The 19,961-nt window shown below is 40.6% G+C and overlaps 1 protein-coding gene across 2 annotated transcripts in view; it reads right to left on the minus strand.

Moving 5' to 3' along the window:
* Positions 1-19,961, minus strand: part of METTL16 (methyltransferase 16, N6-methyladenosine) — a 471,205-nt gene that overhangs the window by 16,597 nt on the left and 434,647 nt on the right. The window lies entirely within an intron of this gene.

Here is a 19,961-nt window from a genome sequence, read left to right on the forward strand (position 1 = left end):
CTCTGACACTAGATCAAGAACCTGGAATACCTCTGGAGTCTTTGGAGAAAGCTTAAAGATGACATTTAAAGGGACAGTCTAGTCCAAAATAAACTTTCATGATTCAGATAGAAATTATAATTTTAAACAATTTTCCATTTTACTTTTATCACCAATTTTGCTTTGTTCTCTTGGAATTCTTAGTTGAAAGCTAAACATAGCAGGTTCATATGCTAATTTCTAAGCCCTTGAAGGTCGCCTCTTCTCTGAGGGCATTTTGACAGTTTTTCACCACTAGCGGTTGTTAGTTCATGTGTGTTATACAGATAACACTGTGCTCATGCACGTGGAGTTCCAGTGAGCCAGCTCTGACTAGCTAAAATGGATGTCTGTCAAAAGAACTGAAATAAGGGGGCAGTTTGCAGAGGCTTAGATACAAGGTAATCAAAGAGGTAAAAAGTATATTTATATAACTGTGTTGGTTATGCAAAACTAGGGAATGGGTAATGAAGGGATTATCTATATTTTTAAAGTCTAAAAATTCTGGTGTAGACTGTCCCTTTAACGGATTATCAGGATTATCATCAGAAGACTTAACATCTGATAGTCCCAAAGTTTTAAGAACTTTGTGGAATAAAAAATGAATTATGTTCCACCTTTAATCTAAAGGCGGAATCACATCTAATTCAGGAATTGAATCCTGATCTTCTGAAGAGATTTCCCCTTCTGAGGAAATATCATAATCTTCAGACATATATTTCTGAAGGATTTCATGAATTTCCACATGTGGTTGAGAAATCTGAGTAGCTGCCATGTCATTTGTCACCATATCGCAAGACATTTGTTTACGTTTACTTGGCCTAGGGATTGTTGCCAAAAGATCTACCATTGTAGAGTGTAAATTTATCTTAAATTCAGGAGTAAAATCTGTAGATGCTCCTTGAGACGCATATACTGGAGCAGCGCAAATGTTTTTAGCTTAAACAGCGGCAGAAGGTTGATTAGTATGCATAATATGTTATACACAACCTTTGCATAGTTGATTAGGGTGGCAATCTGGTACAGCTTTGTAAACTACAAAGCCAAAGGCACAGAGGTATGATCTGTAGATCTAACTTCTAAAGGGTCTCATAAGGAGACAGGAGAGACTTGCATGTCATACTCCATAACTGAGTATATTATCTGTAAAAAAAAGTAAAAGCACTAATTTTTGGTGAGAAAACTGAGGAGATAAAGGTAAATCTAACATAGAAATTAACAAGAAATAAAAATTAGTGACTTATATAGACGTAGTAAAAACTACCAATATAAATTAAATGATAGGTATGCAACATTTTGCACCTCAAATAAAACACCAATATACAGAATAAAGATAAATGAGTTAAAAAGAAAGAAGTAAACCCCCAACTGTTTTAACCGTAATAATAATTCCTAAGGAAGCACTTGCTAAATTGAGGTACTCACCCCCTCCTGCAATAGTGATTGGTCGGCAAGATAAAAGGCTTTGGAAATCCTCAGCGACTTACTGCTGCATAAAATAACAACCAGCCGGTTCAGAGAAAAAGGAGCACCAAATTATGACGGGAACACAGCCCACCGCTCGCAATGCTGACCGCTACAGAATATGACTAAAATTAGAGCAAAATAGTGATAAAAACAGAATTTATGTTTACCTGATAAATTTCTTTCTCCTACGGTGTGTCCGGTCCACGGCTTCATCCTTACTTGTGGGATATTCTCATTCCCTACAGGAAATGGCAAAGAGAGCACAACAGCAGAGCTGTCCATATAGCTCCCCCTCTAGCTCCGCCCCCCAGTCATTTGACCGACGGTCAGGAGAAAAAGGAGAACCATAGGGTGCAGTGTTGACTGTAGTGTACAAAAACAAAAATTTTAAACCTGACTAAAAGCCAGGGCGGGCCGTGGACCGGACACACCGTAGGAGAAAGAAATTTATCAGGTAAACATAAATTCTGTTTTCTCCTACATTGGTGTGTCTGGTCCACGGCTTCATCCTTACTTGTGGGAACCAATACCAAAGCTTTAGGACACGGATGAAGGGAGGGAACAAGTCAGGTAACCTAAACGGAAGGCACCACTGCTTGTAAAACCTTTCTCCCAAAAATAGCCTCCGAAGAAGCATAAGTATCGAATTTGTAAAATTTGGCAAAAGTATGCAAAGAAGACCACGTCGCTGCCTTACAGATCTGTTCAACAGAAGCCTCATTCTTGAAGGCCCATGTGGAAGCCACAGCTCTAGTAGAATGAGCAGTAATTCGTTCAGGAGGCTGCCGTCCGGCAGTCTCATAAGCCAATCGGATGATGCTTTTTAACCAGAAGGAAAGAGAGGTAGCAGTAGCTTTCTGACCTCTCCTCTTACCAGAATAGACGACAAACAATGAAGATGTCTGTCTGAAATCCTTTGTTGCTTCTAGATAGAATTTTAAAGCACGAACCACATCTAGATTGTGTAACAAGCGTTCCTTTTTAGAAACTGGATTAGGACACAGAGAAGGAACAACTATTTCCTGGTTAATATTCCTATTGGAAACCACCTTTGGAAGAAAACCAGGTTTGGTACGTAAAACGACCTTATCTGTATGGAACACCAGATAGGGTGAATTACACTGCAAAGCAGACAATTCAGAAACTCGTCTAGCAGAAGAAATAGCAACCAAAAACAAAACTTTCCAAGATAGTAACTTAATATCTATGGAATGTAAAGGTTCAAACGGAACCCCTTGAAGAACTGAAAGAACTAGATTTAGACTCCATGGAGGAGTCACAGGTCTGTAGACAGGCTTGATTCTGACCAACGCCTGTACGAACGCCTGAACATCTGGCACGGCTGCCAGACGTTTGTGTAACAAGACAGACAGAGCAGATATCTGTCCCTTTAAAGAACTAGCTGACAGACCTTTCTCCAAACCTTCTTGGAGAAAGGAAAGAATCCTTGGAATTCTAATTTTACTCCATGAGTAACCCTTGGATTCACACCAATAGAGATATTTCTGCCATATCTTATGGTAAATTCTCCTAGTTACAGGCTTTCTAGCCTGAACCAGAGTATCTATAACTGATTCCGAAAACCCACGCTTAGATAGAATCAAGCGTTCAATCTCCAAGCAGTCAGCTGCAGAGAAACTAGGTTCGGATGTTCAAATGGGCCTTGAACTAGAAGGTCCTGTCTCAATGGTAACTTCCATGGTGGAGCCGATGACATATTCACCAGGTCTGAATACCAAGTCCTGCGTGGCCACGCAGGAGCTATTAGAATCACCGAAGCCTTCTCCTGTTTGATCCTGGCTACTAGCCTGGGGAGTAGAGGAAACGGTGGAAAGACATACGCTAGATTGAATGACCAAGGCGCCACTAATGCATCTACCAATGTCTTCTTGGGATCCCTGGACCTGGACCCGTAGCGTGGAACCTTGGAGTTCTGACGAGACGCCATCAGATTCAGATCTGGAATGCCCCATAGTTGAGTTAACTGGGCAAAGACCTCCGGGTGAAGTTCCCACTCCCCCGGATGGAAAGTCTGACGACTCAAATAATCCGCCTCCCAGTTGTCTACTCCTGGGATGTGAATTGCAGATAGATGATAGGAGTGATCCTCCGCCCATTTGATGATCTTGGATACTTCTCTCATCGCCAGGGAACTCTTCATTCCTCCCTGATGATTGATGTACGCTACAGTCGTCATGTTGTCCGACTGAAATCTTATGAATTTGGCCTTTGCTAGTTGAGGCCAAGCCAGGAGCGTATTGAATATCGCTCTTAGTTCCAAAATGTTTATCGGGAGAAGAGATTCTTCCCGAGACCATAGACCCTGAGCTTTCAGGGAGTCCCACACCGCGCCCCAGACTAGGAGACTGGCGTAGGTCGTGACAATGATCCACTCCGGTCTGCGGAAACTCATTCCCTGCGACAGGTGATCCTGAGCCAACCACCAGAGAAGCGAGTCTCTGGTTTCCTGGTCCATCTGTATCTGGGGAGACAAGTCTGCATAATCCCCATTCCATTGCTTGAGCATGCACAATTGCAGTGGTCTTAGATGAATTCTGGCAAATGGGACAATGTCCATTGCCGCCACCATTAGACCGATAACCTCCATGCACTGAGCCACAGACGGCTGAGCAATGGCATGAAGGACTCGACAAGCTTTTGAGAGTTTTGACTTCCTGACCTCCGTCAGAAAGATTTTCATTTCTGCCGAATCTATTATTGTTCCCAGGAAGGGAACCCTTGTGACCGGGGACAGAGAACTCTTTTCTACGTTCACTTTCCACCTGTGAGACCTTAAAAAGGCTAGAACAATATCCGTATGAGCCTTGGCTCTGGGAAGAGACAACGCCTGTATTAAGATGTCGTCTAGGTAAGGTGCTACTGCAATGCCCCGCGGTCTTAGTACCGCTAGAAGGGACCCTAGCACCTTTGTGAAAATTCTTGGAGCGGTGGCCAACCCGAAAGGAAGGGCCACAAACTGGTAATGCTTGTCCAGAAAGGCGAATCTTAGAAACTGATGGTGATTTTTGTGGAGTGGTATATGCAGGTATGCATCCTTTAGGTCCACAGTAGTCATGTATTGACCCTCCTGGATCATAGGCAGAATTGTTCGAATTGTTTCCATCTTGAATGATGGAACTCTGAGAAATTTGTTTAGGATTTTTAAGTCCAGAATTGGCCTGAACGTTCCCTCCTTTTTGGGAACTACAAACAGGTTTTAAGTAAAAACCCAGTCCTTGTTCTGCTTTTGGAACTGGGTGAATCACTCCCATTTTGAAAAGGTCTTCTACGCAATGTAAGAATGCCTGTCTCTTTGTCTGGTCTGAAGACAAGCGAGAAAGGTGAAACCTTCCCTTTGGGGGAAGGTCCTTGAATTCTAGGAGATACCCCTGAGAGACAATCTCTAAAGCCCAGGGGTCTGGAACATCTCTTGCCCAAGCCTGAGCAAAGAGAGAGAGTCTGCCCCCCACCAGATCCGGTCCCAGATCGGGGGCTATCCTTTCATGCTGATTTGGTTGGAGCAGCAGTCTTCTTGGCCTGTTTCCCCTTGTTCCAGCCTTGTAATGGTTTCCATGCTGGCTTGGGCTGGGAAGTGTTACCCTCTTGTCTAGAGGCTTGAGAGTTAGAAGCTGGTCTGTTCCTGAAGTTGCGAAAGGAACGAAAATTAGACTTATTCTTTGCTTTGAAAGGCCTATCCTGTGGAAGGGCATGGCCCTTTCCCCCAGTGATGTCTGAAATAATCTCTTTCAACTCTGGCCCGAATAGGGTCTTACCCTTGAAAGGAATATTAAGCAATTTTGTTTTTGACGACACATCCGCCGACCAAGATTTTAGCCAAAGCGCTCTGCGCGCCACAATTGCAAAACCTGAATTTTTCGCCGCTAATTTAGCTAATTGAAAAGCGGCATCTAAAATAAAAGAATTAGCCAACTTCAGTGCGTGAATTCTGTCCATGACTTCATCATATGGAGTCTCCTTCTGTAGCGAATTTTCTAGTTCATCAAACCAAAAAGACGCCGCTGTGGTGACAGGAATAATGCACGAAATTGGTTGAAGAAGAAAACCTTGCTGAACAAAAATTTTCTTAAGCAATCCTTCTAATTTTTTATCCATCGGATCTTTAAAAGCGCAACTGTCCTCTATTGGAATAGTTGTGTGCTTAGCTAATGTTGAAACTGCCCCTCTACCTTAGGAACCGTCTGCCATGCGTCCCTTCTAGGGTCAACTATGGGGAACATTTTCTTAAATATAGGAGGGGGAACAAAAGGAACACCTGGCTTCTCCCACTCCTTAGTCACTATATCCGCCACCCTCTTGGGTATCGGAAAAGCATCAGCGTGCACAGGGACCTCTAAGAATTTGTCCATTTTGCACAATTTCTCTGGAATCACCAAAGGATCACAATCATCAAGAGTAGCTAGCACCTCCTTAAGCAGAGCGCAGAGGTGTTCCAGCTTAAATTTGAATGCAACTATATCAGGCTCTGCCTGCTGAGAAATTTTTCCTGTGTCAGAAATTTCTCCTTCAGACAGGCCCTCCCTCACCGCCAAATCAGATTGATGTGAGGGCATAATAGATAAATTATCCTCAGCGTCTGCCTGCTCATCCTCTGTATTTAAAACTGAGCAATCGTGCTTTCTAGGATAAGCTGGCAGTTTGGATAAAAAAGCTGCTAGTGAATTATCCATTACTGCTGCTAATTGCTGCATAGTAACCGCCATTGGCGCGCTAGATGTACATTGCGTGGGCAATGCTGGAGTTGACACAGAAGGAGAGGATGATGAACTATCCCCACTACCTTCATTTAAAGAATCATCTTGGGCAACATTTTTAAAAGTGACAGTACTGTCCTTAATTTGTTTGGACCCTATGGCACACTTCGCACAAACATTTAATGGTGGAACCACCTTGTCCTCCATACACACAGAACATAGGCTATCTGAAGGCACAGACATGTTTGACAAACCTAGGCAGCTTCTTAATGCAAAAAACAGAATTTATGTTTACCTGATAAATTACTTTCTCCAACGGTGTGTCCGGTCCACGGCGTCATCCTTACTTGTGGGATATTCTCTTCCCCAACAGGAAATGGCAAAGAGCCCAGCAAAGCTGGTCACATGATCCCTCCTAGGCTCCGCCTACCCCAGTCATTCGACCGACGTTAAGGAGGAATATTTGCATAGGAGAAACCATATGAAACCGTGGTGACTGTAGTTAAAGAAAATAAATTATCAGACCTGATTAAAAAACCAGGGCGGGCCGTGGACCGGACACACCGTTGGAGAAAGTAATTTATCAGGTAAACATAAATTCTGTTTTCTCCAACATAGGTGTGTCCGGTCCACGGCGTCATCCTTACTTGTGGGAACCAATACCAAAGCTTTAGGACACGGATGAAGGGAGGGAGCAAATCAGGTCACCTAAATGGAAGGCACCACGGTTTGCAAAACCTTTCTCCCAAAAATAGCCTCAGAAGAAGCAAAAGTATCAAACTTGTAAAATTTGGTAAAAGTGTGCAGTGAAGACCAAGTCGCTGCCCTACATATCTGATCAACAGAAGCCTCGTTCTTGAAGGCCCATGTGGAAGCCACAGCCCTAGTGGAATGAGCTGTGATTCTTTCGGGAGGCTGCCGTCCGGCAGTCTCGTAAGCCAATCTGATGATGCTTTTAATCCAAAAAGAGAGAGAGGTAGAAGTTGCTTTTTGACCTCTCCTTTTACCGGAATAAACAACAAACAAGGAAGATGTTTGTCTAAAATCCTTTGTAGCATCTAAATAGAATTTTAGAGCGCGAACAACATCCAAATTGTGCAACAAACGTTCCTTCTTCGAAACTGGTTTCGGACACAGAGAAGGTACGATAATCTCCTGGTTAATGTTTTTGTTAGAAACAACTTTTGGAAGAAAACCAGGTTTAGTACGTAAAACCACCTTATCTGCATGGAACACCAGATAAGGAGGAGAACACTGCAGAGCAGATAATTCTGAAAACTCTTCTAGCAGAAGAAATTGCAACCAAAAACAAAACTTTCCAAGATAATAACTTAATATCAACGGAATGTAAGGGTTCAAACGGAACCCCCTGAAGAACTGAAAGAACTAAGTTGAGACTCCAAGGGGGAGTCAAAGGTTTGTAAACAGGCTTGATTCTAACCAGAGCCTGAACAAAGGCTTGAACATCTGGCACAGCTGCCAGCTTTTTGTGAAGTAACACAGACAAGGCAGAAATCTGTCCCTTCAGGGAACTTGCAGATAATCCTTTTTCCAATCCTTCTTGAAGGAAGGATAGAATCTTAGGAATCTTAACCTTGTCCCAAGGGAATCCTTTAGATTCACACCAACAGATATATTTTTTCCAAATTTTGTGGTAAATCTTTCTAGTTACAGGCTTTCTGGCCTGAACAAGAGTATCGATAACAGAATCTGAGAACCCTCGCTTCGATAAGATCAAGCGTTCAATCTCCAAGCAGTCAGCTGGAGTGAGACCAGATTCGGATGTTCGAACGGACCTTGAACAAGAAGGTCTCGTCTCAAAGGTAGCTTCCATGGTGGAGCCGATGACATATTCACCAGATCTGCATACCAAGTCCTGCGTGGCCACGCAGGAGCTATCAAGATCACCGACGCCCTTTCCTGATTGATCCTGGCTACCAGCCTGGGGATGAGAGGAAACGGCGGGAATACATAAGCTAGTTTGAAGGTCCAAGGTGCTACTAGTGCATCCACTAGAGCCGCCTTGGGATCCCTGGATCTGGACCTGTAGCAAGGAACTTTGAAGTTCTGACGAGAGGCCATCAGATCCATGTCTGGAATGCCCCACAGTTGAGTGACTTGGGCAAAGATTTCCGGATGGAGTTCCCACTCCCCCGGATGCAATGTCTGACGACTCAGAAAATCCGCTTCCCAATTTTCCACTCCTGGGATGTGGATAGCAGACAGGTGGCAGGAGTGAGACTCCGCCCATAGAATGATTTTGGTCACTTCTTCCATCGCCAGGGAACTCCTTGTACCCCCCTGATGGTTGATGTACGCAACAGTTGTCATGTTGTCTGATTGAAACCGTATGAACTTGGCCCTCGCTAGCTGAGGCCAAGCCTTGAGAGCATTGAATATCGCTCTCAGTTCCAGAATATTTATCGGTAGAAGAGATTCTTCCCGAGACCAAAGACCCTGAGCTTTCAGGGATCCCCAGACCGCGCCCCAGCCCATCAGACTGGCGTCGGTCGTGACAATGACCCACTCTGGTCTGCGGAAGGTCATCCCTTGTGACAGATTGTCCAGGGACAGCCACCAACGGAGTGAGTCTCTGGTCCTCTGATTTACTTGTATCCTCGGAGACAAGTTTGTATAGTCCCCATTCCACTGACTGAGCATGCACAGTTGTAATGGTCTTAGATGAATGCGCGCAAAAGGAACTATGTCCATTGCCGCTACCATCAAACCTATCACTTCCATGCACTGCGCTATGGAAGGAAGAGGAACGGAATGAAGTATCCGACAAGAGTCTAGAAGTTTTGTTTTTCTGGCCTCTGTCAGAAAAATCCTCATTTCTAAGGAGTCTATTATTGTCCCCAAGAAGGGAACCCTTGTTGACGGAGATAGAGAACTCTTTTCCACGTTCACTTTCCATCCGTGAGATCTGAGAAAGGCCAGGAAAATGTCCGTGTGAGCCTTTGCTTGAGGAAGGGACGACGCTTGAATCAGAATGTCGTCCAAGTAAGGTACTACAGCAATGCCCCTTGGTCTTAGCACAGCTAGAAGGGACCCTAGTACCTTTGTGAAAATCCTTGGAGCAGTGGCTAATCCGAAAGGAAGCGCCACGAACTGGTAATGCTTGTCCAGGAATGCGAACCTTAGGAACCGATGATGTTCCTTGTGGATAGGAATATGTAGATACGCATCCTTTAAATCCACCGTGGTCATGAATTGACCTTCCTGGATGGAAGGAAGAATTGTTCGAATGGTTTCCATTTTGAACGATGGAACCTTGAGAAACTTGTTTAAGATCTTGAGATCTAAGATTGGTCTGAACGTTCCCTCTTTTTTGGGAACTATGAACAGATTGGAGTAGAACCCCATCCCTTGTTCTCCTAATGGAACAGGATGAATCACTCCCATTTTTAACAGGTCTTCTACACAACGTAAGAATGCCTGTCTTTTTATGTGGTCTGAAGACAACTGAGACCTGTGGAACCTCCCCCTTGGGGGAAGCCCCTTGAATTCCAGAAGATAACCTTGGGAGACTATTTCTAGCGCCCAAGGATCCAGAACATCTCTTGCCCAAGCCCGAGCGAAGAGAGAGAGTCTGCCCCCCACCAGATCCGGTCCCGGATCGGGGGCCAACATTTCATGCTGTCTTGGTAGCAGTGGCAGGTTTCTTGGCCTGCTTTCCCTTGTTCCAGCCTTGCATTGGTCTCCAAGCTGGCTTGGCTTGAGAAGTATTACCCTCTTGCTTAGAGGACGTAGCACTTTGGGCTGGTCCGTTTCTACGAAAGGGACGAAAATTAGGTTTATTTTTGGCCTTGAAAGGCCGATCCTGAGGAAGGGCATGGCCCTTACCCCCAGTGATATCAGAGATAATCTCTTTCAAGTCAGGGCCAAACAGCGTTTTCCCCTTGAAAGGAATGTTAAGTAGCTTGTTCTTGGAAGACGCATCAGCTGACCAAGATTTCAACCAAAGCGCTCTGCGCGCCACAATAGCAAACCCAGAATTCTTAGCCGCTAACCTAGCCAATTGCAAAGTGGCGTCTAGGGTGAAAGAATTAGCCAATTTGAGAGCATTGATTCTGTCCATAATCTCCTCATAAGGAGGAGAATCACTATCGACCGCCTTTACCAGCTCATCGAACCAGAAACACGCGGCTGTAGCGACAGGGACAATGCATGAAATTGGTTGTAGAAGGTAACCCTGCTGAACAAACATCTTTTTAAGTAAACCTTCTAATTTTTTATCCATAGGATCTTTGAAAGCACAACTATCTTCTATGGGTATAGTGGTGCGTTTGTTTAAAGTGGAAACCGCTCCCTCGACCTTGGGGACTGTCTGCCATAAGTCCTTTCTGGGGTCGACCATAGGAAACAATTTTTTAAATATGGGGGGAGGGACGAAAGGAATACCGGGCCTTTCCCATTCTTTATTTACAATGTCCGCCACCCGCTTGGGTATAGGAAAAGCTTCTGGGAGCCCCGGGACCTCTAGGAACTTGTCCATTTTACATAGTTTCTCTGGGATGACCAACTTGTCACAATCATCCAGAGTGGATAATACCTCCTTAAGCAGAATGCGGAGATGTTCCAACTTAAATTTAAACGTAATCACATCAGGTTCAGCTTGTTGAGAAATGTTCCCTGAATCAGTAATTTCTCCCTCAGACAAAACCTCCCTGGCCCCATCAGACTGGTTTAGGGGCCCTTCAGAACCATTATTATCAGCGTCGTCATGCTCTTCAGTATCTAAAACAGAGCAGTCGCGCTTACGCTGATAAGTGTGCATTTTGGCTAAAATGTTTTTGACAGAATTATCCATTACAGCCGTTAATTGTTGCATAGTAAGGAGTATTGGCGCGCTAGATGTACTAGGGGCCTCCTGAGTGGGCAAGACTCCTGTAGACGAAGGAGGGAATGATGCAGTACCATGCTTACTCCCCTCACTTGAGGAATCATCTTGGGCATCATTGTCATTGTCACATAAATCACATTTATTTAAATGAGAAGGAACTCTGGCTTCCCCACATTCAGAACACAATCTATCTGGTAGTTCAGACATGTTAAACAGGCATAAACTTGATAACAAAGTACAAAAAACGTTTTAAAATAAAACCGTTACTGTCACTTTAAATTTTAAACTGAACACACTTTATTACTGCAATTGCGAAAAAATATGAAGGAATTGTTCAAAATTCACCAAAATTTCACCACAGTGTCTTAAAGCCTTAAAAGTATTGCACCCCAAATTTGGAAGCTTTAACCCTTAAAATAACGGAACCGGAGCCGTTTTTAACTTTAACCCCTTTACAGTCCCTGGTGTCTGCTTTGCTGAGACCCAACCAAGCCCAAAGGGGAATACGATACCAAATGACGCCTTCAGAAAGTCTTTTCTATGTATCAGAGCTCCTCACACATGCGACTGCATGTCATGCCTCTCAAAAACAAGTGCGCAACACCGGCGCGAAAATGAGGCTCTGCCTATGATTTGGGAAAGCCCCTAAAGAGAAAGGTGTCTAAAAAAGTGCCTGCCGATATAAACTTATCAAAATACCCAGATTAAATGATTCCTCAAGGCTAAATATGTGTTAATAATGAATCGATTTAGCCCAGAAAAAGTCTACAGTCTTAATAAGCCCTTGTGAAGCCCTTATTTACAATCTTAATAAACATGGCTTACCGGATCCCATAGGGAAAATGACAGCTTCCAGCATTACATCGTCTTGTTAGAATGTGTCATACCTCAAGCAGCAAGAGACTGCTCACTGTTCCCCCAACTGAAGTTAATTCCTCTCAACAGTCCTGTGTGGAACAGCCATGGATTTTAGTAACGGTTGCTAAAATAATTTTCCTCATACAAACAGAAATCTTCATCTCTTTTCTGTTTCTGAGTAAATAGTACATACCAGCACTATTTTAAAATAACAAACTCTTGATTGAATAATAAAAACTACAGTTAAACACTAAAAAACTCTAAGCCATCTCCGTGGAGATGTTGCCTGTACAACGGCAAAGAGAATGACTGGGGTAGGCGGAGCCTAGGAGGGATCATGTGACCAGCTTTGCTGGGCTCTTTGCCATTTCCTGTTGGGGAAGAGAATATCCCACAAGTAAGGATGACGCCGTGGACCGGACACACCTATGTTGGAGAAAAAGTTATTTTATTCAAAACCGTTACTGTCTCTTTAAATAATAAAGGAGCACACTTTATTACTGAAACGTCAGAAAAACATCAAAGAAATATCAGATCTTTCTGAAATTTTCACCGTAGTGTCTTAAAGCTATGAAAGTATTGCACAAATATTTTCAGACCAATTGACCCTTAAATGCCCTTGTACAGAGCGGCAAAGAGAATGACTGGGGGGCGGAGCTAGAGGGGGAACTATATGGACAGCTCTGCTGTTGTGCTCTTTTTGCCATTTCCTGTAGGGAATGAGAATATCCCACAAGTAAGGATGAAGCCGTGGACCGGACACACCAATGTAGGAGAAACAAGTACATTATTCTCAAATTTATAAATCACCACTTTTCAGCTTGAGATATGAACCCCAGCCAGAATCGTTATGAAGTGCTGACTGACTAGTGCTCTAAAGCAGTGCCGGTCAATTAAAGAGACAAGGCCACAATTATAGTAGTGTATGTACATAAATAATATGTTGCATGACATTGAATGTGTGCTAAATGTGCTACTGAGTCTCCTGGCTATGCTATACCAAGTAATGTATCTGCAAATCACTTACCTGATGTCACCCACTCCACTGGCCTTACCAGCCTAGAAGCTGTATCCAGTAGAGAGCCTATCCAGTGCTGTAAAGGTAACAACATAGGCTATAGGAGAGGAATACACAATGAACCTGCAAGAGGAGACTAAAGGACAAGTCCCCACACCACCTGAGGGGGGGGGGTTTATGGCTGAAATTCCATAAGGAAATACTGTGCCAATAACCAAGTACCCCCCTGTCAACATAGAAATTGGAACACCTCTAATCTTCACCTGCCTCCTAAGAGTAAAAGAACAAACTGAGTAGTACAGGGAGGTGGGAGGGCTTTAAAGCTCTTGTTTTGTGGAGTGCTAATAATTGCACGCAAGTGATATTGAAATTAATGCAGGTGTTGGTGCTCATCAGAAGCACATATTGCAAGTTGAAAATAAAGGCATTCGCTCGAGTGCAATAGAATTAAATGAGTGTTGGGTTAGCATGACTTCAGAGCTCTGGTTAACTGTTATAATCGAATAAAAAGTGTCACCAAAAAAAAAAAAATCAAACATACATTTAAAAGTACAGTTACACTCATAACAGTCTGGTAAACATTCATTTTTTTTTTAATTGCATAAAAAAGTTATAAGGGCTCAAAAACATGACTGCAAAGGGATTTAACATAAAATATATACAATTACATGTCTAAATATTGATATGTGTGTATGTGTATATATATATATATATATATACACATATATACACACACACACATACACAGTATATATATATATATATATATATATATATATATATATATATATATAAACTCCTCCATAGGCTCTGCAAGCACTCTCTTGTATTCCACACAGCTGCCCAGGGTGCATTTAAATACAATCCATATCCTCCAAGATGAAAGCACTCACCGGGTCTCTTTACATAGGTTTATTTAAACCTAAACAATACAGTGACGTTTTGGAGATGTTATCCCCGTCTTCAAGAGTGCTTTCATTTTGGAGACTATATATATATATATATATATATATATATATATATATATATATATATATATATATATAAGATAAAAAAAAGAGATTTGGGGAGAACAGTGCTTGCGCAAAGCAAGAAACTGATCCGGAGGCGCAAGAAAGTGTAGGTTATAAGGAGGAGCTGCTGGAGTAAACTGTTATAGGTGTGTAGAGATTACCCTCTAGTGTCTGCACACTGAGTGAAAATGGAAAAGAAAGATTATGTAAACTTCACAGCGCTATATATATATATATATATATATATATATATATATATATATATATATATATATATATATATATATATATATATATAGTGTAGATAATATCATTTGAAGCTTACTCCTCGTAAAGGTAAATTGCTCCTATGTGCTGTGTCTATTGATTCAAATATTCATTAAGCACAAGTGTTAGTCTCACTAAACCAGCGTTACATGTAAGCTTGTATCTGATGACAAGGGGAATATAATTGGTAACCCCGATAGAGAAAAGGATTATTGATAGTAAAAAACCTTCAGTCAGGATATTCCATTAAAAACATACATGCATACATATAAACCTTAAAGAGATATTTGTATATGTATCCAACAAATAATCTAATAGGGTAAATACATAGATAAAATGTCCGTTCAGGATTTTCGTCAGTACAGAATACAGTGGTATTTAGACCAAGCAGAGAAATGCAAATCAGTGTGGATGATAGGAGGGTTCCATTCGTTCTGAGAAAATTGTTTCCATACCGGGCTTCTTCCAGCACCCATCACTTACCTCATATGATTGGGGGTAGAGAAGTAAGTTTACTGTGAGACAGATTGAGGATAAAATATTCTGTACTGACGAAAATCCTGTACGGACATGTTATCTATGTATTTACCCTATTAGATTATTTGTTGGATACATATACAAATATCTCTTTAAGGTTTATATGTATGAATGTATGTTTTTAATGGAATATCCTGACTGAAGGTTTTTTACTATCAATAATCCTTTTCTCTATCGGGGTTACCAATTATATTCCCCTTGTCATCAGATACAAGCTTACATGTAACGCTGGTTTAGTGAGACTAACACTTGTGCTTAATGAATATTTGAATCAATATAGACACAGCACATAGGAGCAATTTACCTTTACAAGGAGTAAGCTTCAAATGATATTATCTACACTCTATATATATAATATATTTTATATTCCTAACGATCAGGGACTAGTGCTGTGAAGTTTACATAATCTTTCTTTTCCATATATATATGTGTGTATGTGTACATATGTATTTGTGTTTTACTGTATATTTACTGTACATATTTCACATTTTAATGTTCTTCAATTAGAGGATTTAGATGTGTTTATATACTATACCTGCATATCTATTCCTGTAGAGATATAGATATGTATTTCATATGAACAGTATCAGATATATATAGAAAAATGTATTTCATAATAAAAAGTACATTATTTTCTATGTGAATAACAATGGAATGTAAAATATGCATTTTGATTATCGTGTTTCACGATTTAGAATGTGTGTGTGTGTGTGTATATATATATATTCTATGGACTATTTAGAATATTTTACAGTATGTTTATTAATTTTTATACATTTTTAAAACTATTTTATATGTAATATTTCAATAAGGTGCATTAAGAATACTAAGTTTTCATTTGAGCTAACCCAACCACGATAAAATCTAAATTACGATACGAAAAAACATATGTTCTTCACCAAGAAAATAATGTACTTTTTGTTCTGAAATATTAATTTCTATACATATCTGATACTGTTCATGTAAATACATATCTAAACCTATAGGAATATATATGCACGTATAGGTACATACACACATGTATTCAGAAATATGTATTTAAGAAAGAATACAAATAACATTTTCCTAAAAGTGAAGAATATTGGAATGTGAAATATGTACAGTAAATATACAGTAAAACACAAATACACAAATACATATGTACACACACACGTGTGTGCGCGGATTGCCGCCCTTTGCAGTGAAGTAGATGAAAACATGTAAAAACTTATTTATCCACTATTCATATTTAATAAAGTGTTATACTGTGTATTTACTGTAAATATTTCACATTCCAATGTTCTTCACATAAGGGAATATGTTCTAAGTATTTATATATATATATATAATCAGCACAAAGCAGTTGATATGGAGGTAAAGGCTGGAGGAGGCAAAAACAAATAACTCCTTGCCTTCCCACTACCTACAAAACCTTTCATTCAATAACAAATATTCAGTTAACCTATGCAAGGCAGACCAAACTCGTGATCAGCAGAAGTTTCCCTATACCTGTTCCATTATGGCTCGCATATAAATTCAATAACACTGAACATTTAGCCATACGAATATATGGACAGTAAACCTTAGACCAAATTAGAAACTAGAAACATGGGTGATGGAGGTAGCTGAAACAGGTGTATACAATTATAGAAATGTAACAAAAAATGAAAAGTTAATGTTAAATACAAAAAAACATTATTGTAATATTAAAACTATCTAACAAAACATTACGGACAACTGAGAGCTACATATCTGATGGATTGTGTATAAGAATCTGTAATCCTAAATATTAGCACACATATGACAAACTTTTTATTACAGCTGTTGCCAGCAACCCTTTTATGTCCTGAGTGAAATGGATACACAATTCATATTATTGAATACTTATACTGTACATATAAGGTAAAATAATGTAGTAAATTCTAATATAAAGTGGGGAAAAAATGCGTTTGTTCATGGCCAGATGGATACTTAAAGGGACATGAAACCCAAATGTTTTCTTTCATGATTAAGATAGAGAATACAATTTTTAACAACTTTTCAATTTACTTCTATTATTTAATTTGCTTCCTTTTCTTGTTATTCTTTGCTGAAAGGCTTATCTAGGCAAGCTCAGGAGCAGCAGAGAATTTAGGTTCTAGCTGTTGATTGGTGGCTGCATATATATATATCAATTATGATTGGCTCACTCATATGTTCAGTTAGAAACCATTAGTGCATTGCTGCTCCTTCAACAAATGATACCAAGAGAATGACATAAATTGGATAATAGAAGGAAATTAGAAAGTTGTCTACAATTGTATTCTCTATCTGAATCATGATAGAAACAAATTGGGTTTCATGCCCCTTTAATGAGACATTATCACGGGAAACTGCCTAATTAGATAAAACAAAAAAAGTCTCCTAAATATATACAAGAGTCATTAAAATGAATTGGATAATGCATATAACTGCAAAAAAACTTAAGACCATATGGGAGCTTTATTTTCAATGTAAAAATGCAAAAGGTTACTGTTGAACTAGCAAGGAGTACTTATTATTGCCTTGCCTAGGGGAGGCTGTCTATTTCAGTAGCATGTGCGACATATCTTTAGTAAGACAATACGTGTCTCATTATGCTTGTGCTTACGTCTTTTGTCTTTTACCAACACGTTTCTTACAAAATGTACAGTGAATTTAAAAAACAACATATGTGGAGACACGATAAACGCAGCTCTTAATTTTGTACATTTTAATAGTAACATAGGATTCATAGTGATCCACTAAAATGGTATTACTATGTCTGACAGTGATGCCAACCGAAACATTAGGAGCCACCATATGTTCTAGTGCTGTTTCTCTTGTAAGATGTATCGAGTCCACAGATTCATCCTTACTTGTGGGATATTCTCCTTCCCTACAGGAAGTGGCAAAGAGAGCACCCACAGCAGAGCTGTCTATATAGCTCCTCCCTTAGCTCCACCCCCAGTCATTTTCTTTGCCTACTCTAAGTACTAGGAAGGGCAGAGCGAGTGTGGTGACAAAAATGTTAGTTTTTTATTTCTCAAGCAAAAGTTTGTTATTTTAAATGGTACCGGTATGTACTATTTACTCTCTGGCAGAAAAGGGATGAAGATTTCTGCAAAGAGGATGATGATCTTAGCACTTTGTAACTAAGATACACTGCTGTTCTCACAAGGGCTGAAAAGTACAGGAAAACTTCAGTTGGGGGAACGGTTTGCATGCTAAGCTGCATATAAGGTATGTTCAGTCTATATTTTTCTAGACATACTGTGTTAATTCTAGAAAAGGCTGGCAATATTCCCATGAGGGAAGGGTAAGCTGTATTCAGACACTTGGATAGGAATTTCAGCTTGCATGAAGGGCTCATTAGTTACTGGTGACACTGTTAGGAAAAAACGTTTTTGTTTATTCAGTAAATGATGCAATTATATTTTTTTGAAGGGACTAAAGGGGTCATTGTGGCTTGTTTTTGGGTTTTTTAACCCACATGGTTAATTAAGAGAGACTGTTTTTCTGGTAGGCCTCAAAACATCGAGTGAGGTGGGAGGGGCCTATTTTCGTGCCTCAGTTGCACAGTTTCTTTTCCTTAGAGACATCTAACTGCTTCTCCAGAGGTTCCTGCTGTGTTTGAGGGCTGTAAAAGAAGTTTTTTCCCCCACAAATCGTTCTGAAGGGCAGGTAGGAGCCACAGCAGAGCTGTGGCAAGGGGCTGAAAGTCCTTTTTACCGGTTTTGATGTTTTTTCAATCCGGTTTTGCCATTATGGGGTTAATTGTTTATTTGCATAGCTGTGCAAAGTTACTAAGGCTTTATGATGCTACTGTAAACATTTTGTTAAGTTTACTGCTTTTTTTACACTGTTCTGCAGAATTTGTGCAGCTTTTTTTCTCTTAAAGGCACAGTACCGTTTTAATTCTAAGTGTTATTTACTTTGATTACAGTGTTTTCCAAGCTTGCTTGTTACATTACTAGCCTGTTTAACATGTCTGACACCAAGGAAAATCCTTGTTCAATATGTTTGGAAGCCATTGTGGAACCCCTCTTAGAATGTGTCCCAATTGTACCGATATGTCTATAAACTATAAAGAACATATATTAGCACTTAAAAATAGAGCAATAGATGATTCTCAGTCAGAAGTAAATGAGGGTTCGCCATCTAGCTCTCCCCAAGTGTCACAACCAGTAACGCCCGCACAAGTGACACCAAGTACCTCTAGTGCGTCAAATTCTTTTACTTTACAAAACATGGCCACAGTTCTGAATACAACCCTCACAGAGGTTTTATCTAAACTGCCTGGTTTACAAGGAAAGCAGGACAGCTCTGGGTTTAGGAAAAATGCTGAGCCGTCTGACGCTTTAGTAGCCGTATCTGATATGCCCTCACAATGCTTCGAAGTAGGGGTGAGGGATTTGTTATCTGAGGGAGAAATTTCTGATTCAGGAAAGACGCTTCCTCAGACAGATTCTGGCGGCCTTTAAATTTAAGCTTGAACACCTCCGCTTATTGCTCAGGGAGGTATTAGCGACTCTAGATGATTGTGACCCTATAGTGGTTCCAGAGAAACTGTGTAAAATGGATAAATACTTAGAGGTTTCTGTTTACACTGATGTTTTTCCAGTCCCTAAGAGGATTGTGAATATTATTACTAAGGAGTGGGATAGACCAGGTATTCCTTTCTCTCCCCCTCTTGTTTTTAAGAAAATGTTTCCCATATCTGACACCATGCGGGGCTCGTGGCAGACAGTTCCTAGGGTGGAGGGAGCTATTTCTACTCTGTCTAAGCGTACAACTATACCTATTGAAGACAGTTGTGCTTTCAAAGATCCTATGGATAAAAAATTAGAGGGTCTCCTGAAGAAAATGTTTGTTCATCAGGGTTTTTCTCTCCAACCTATTGCATGCATTGTTCCTGTAACTACTGCAGCTGCTTTCTGGGTTAAGACTCTAGAAGAGGCTCTTCAGATGGAGACTCCATTAGAGGAGATTTTGGACAGAATTAAGGCCCTTAAGTTGGCCAATTCTTTTATTACAGATTCCGCATTTCAACTGGCTAAATTAGCGGCAAAGAATTCTTTTTTTTTTACAATTTAGCACGCAGGGCGTTATGGCTTAAGTCCTGGTCTGCTGATGTGTCATCTAAACTTAGACCCTATTCGGGCCTGAACTGAAAGAGATTATTTCAGACATCACTGGAGGGAAAGGTCATGCCCTCCCTCAGGATAGTTCAAATAAGATGAGGACCA

This window comes from Bombina bombina, chromosome 3, assembly GCF_027579735.1.
Source record: "Bombina bombina isolate aBomBom1 chromosome 3, aBomBom1.pri, whole genome shotgun sequence".
NCBI classification, from domain to species: domain Eukaryota; kingdom Metazoa; phylum Chordata; class Amphibia; order Anura; family Bombinatoridae; genus Bombina; species Bombina bombina.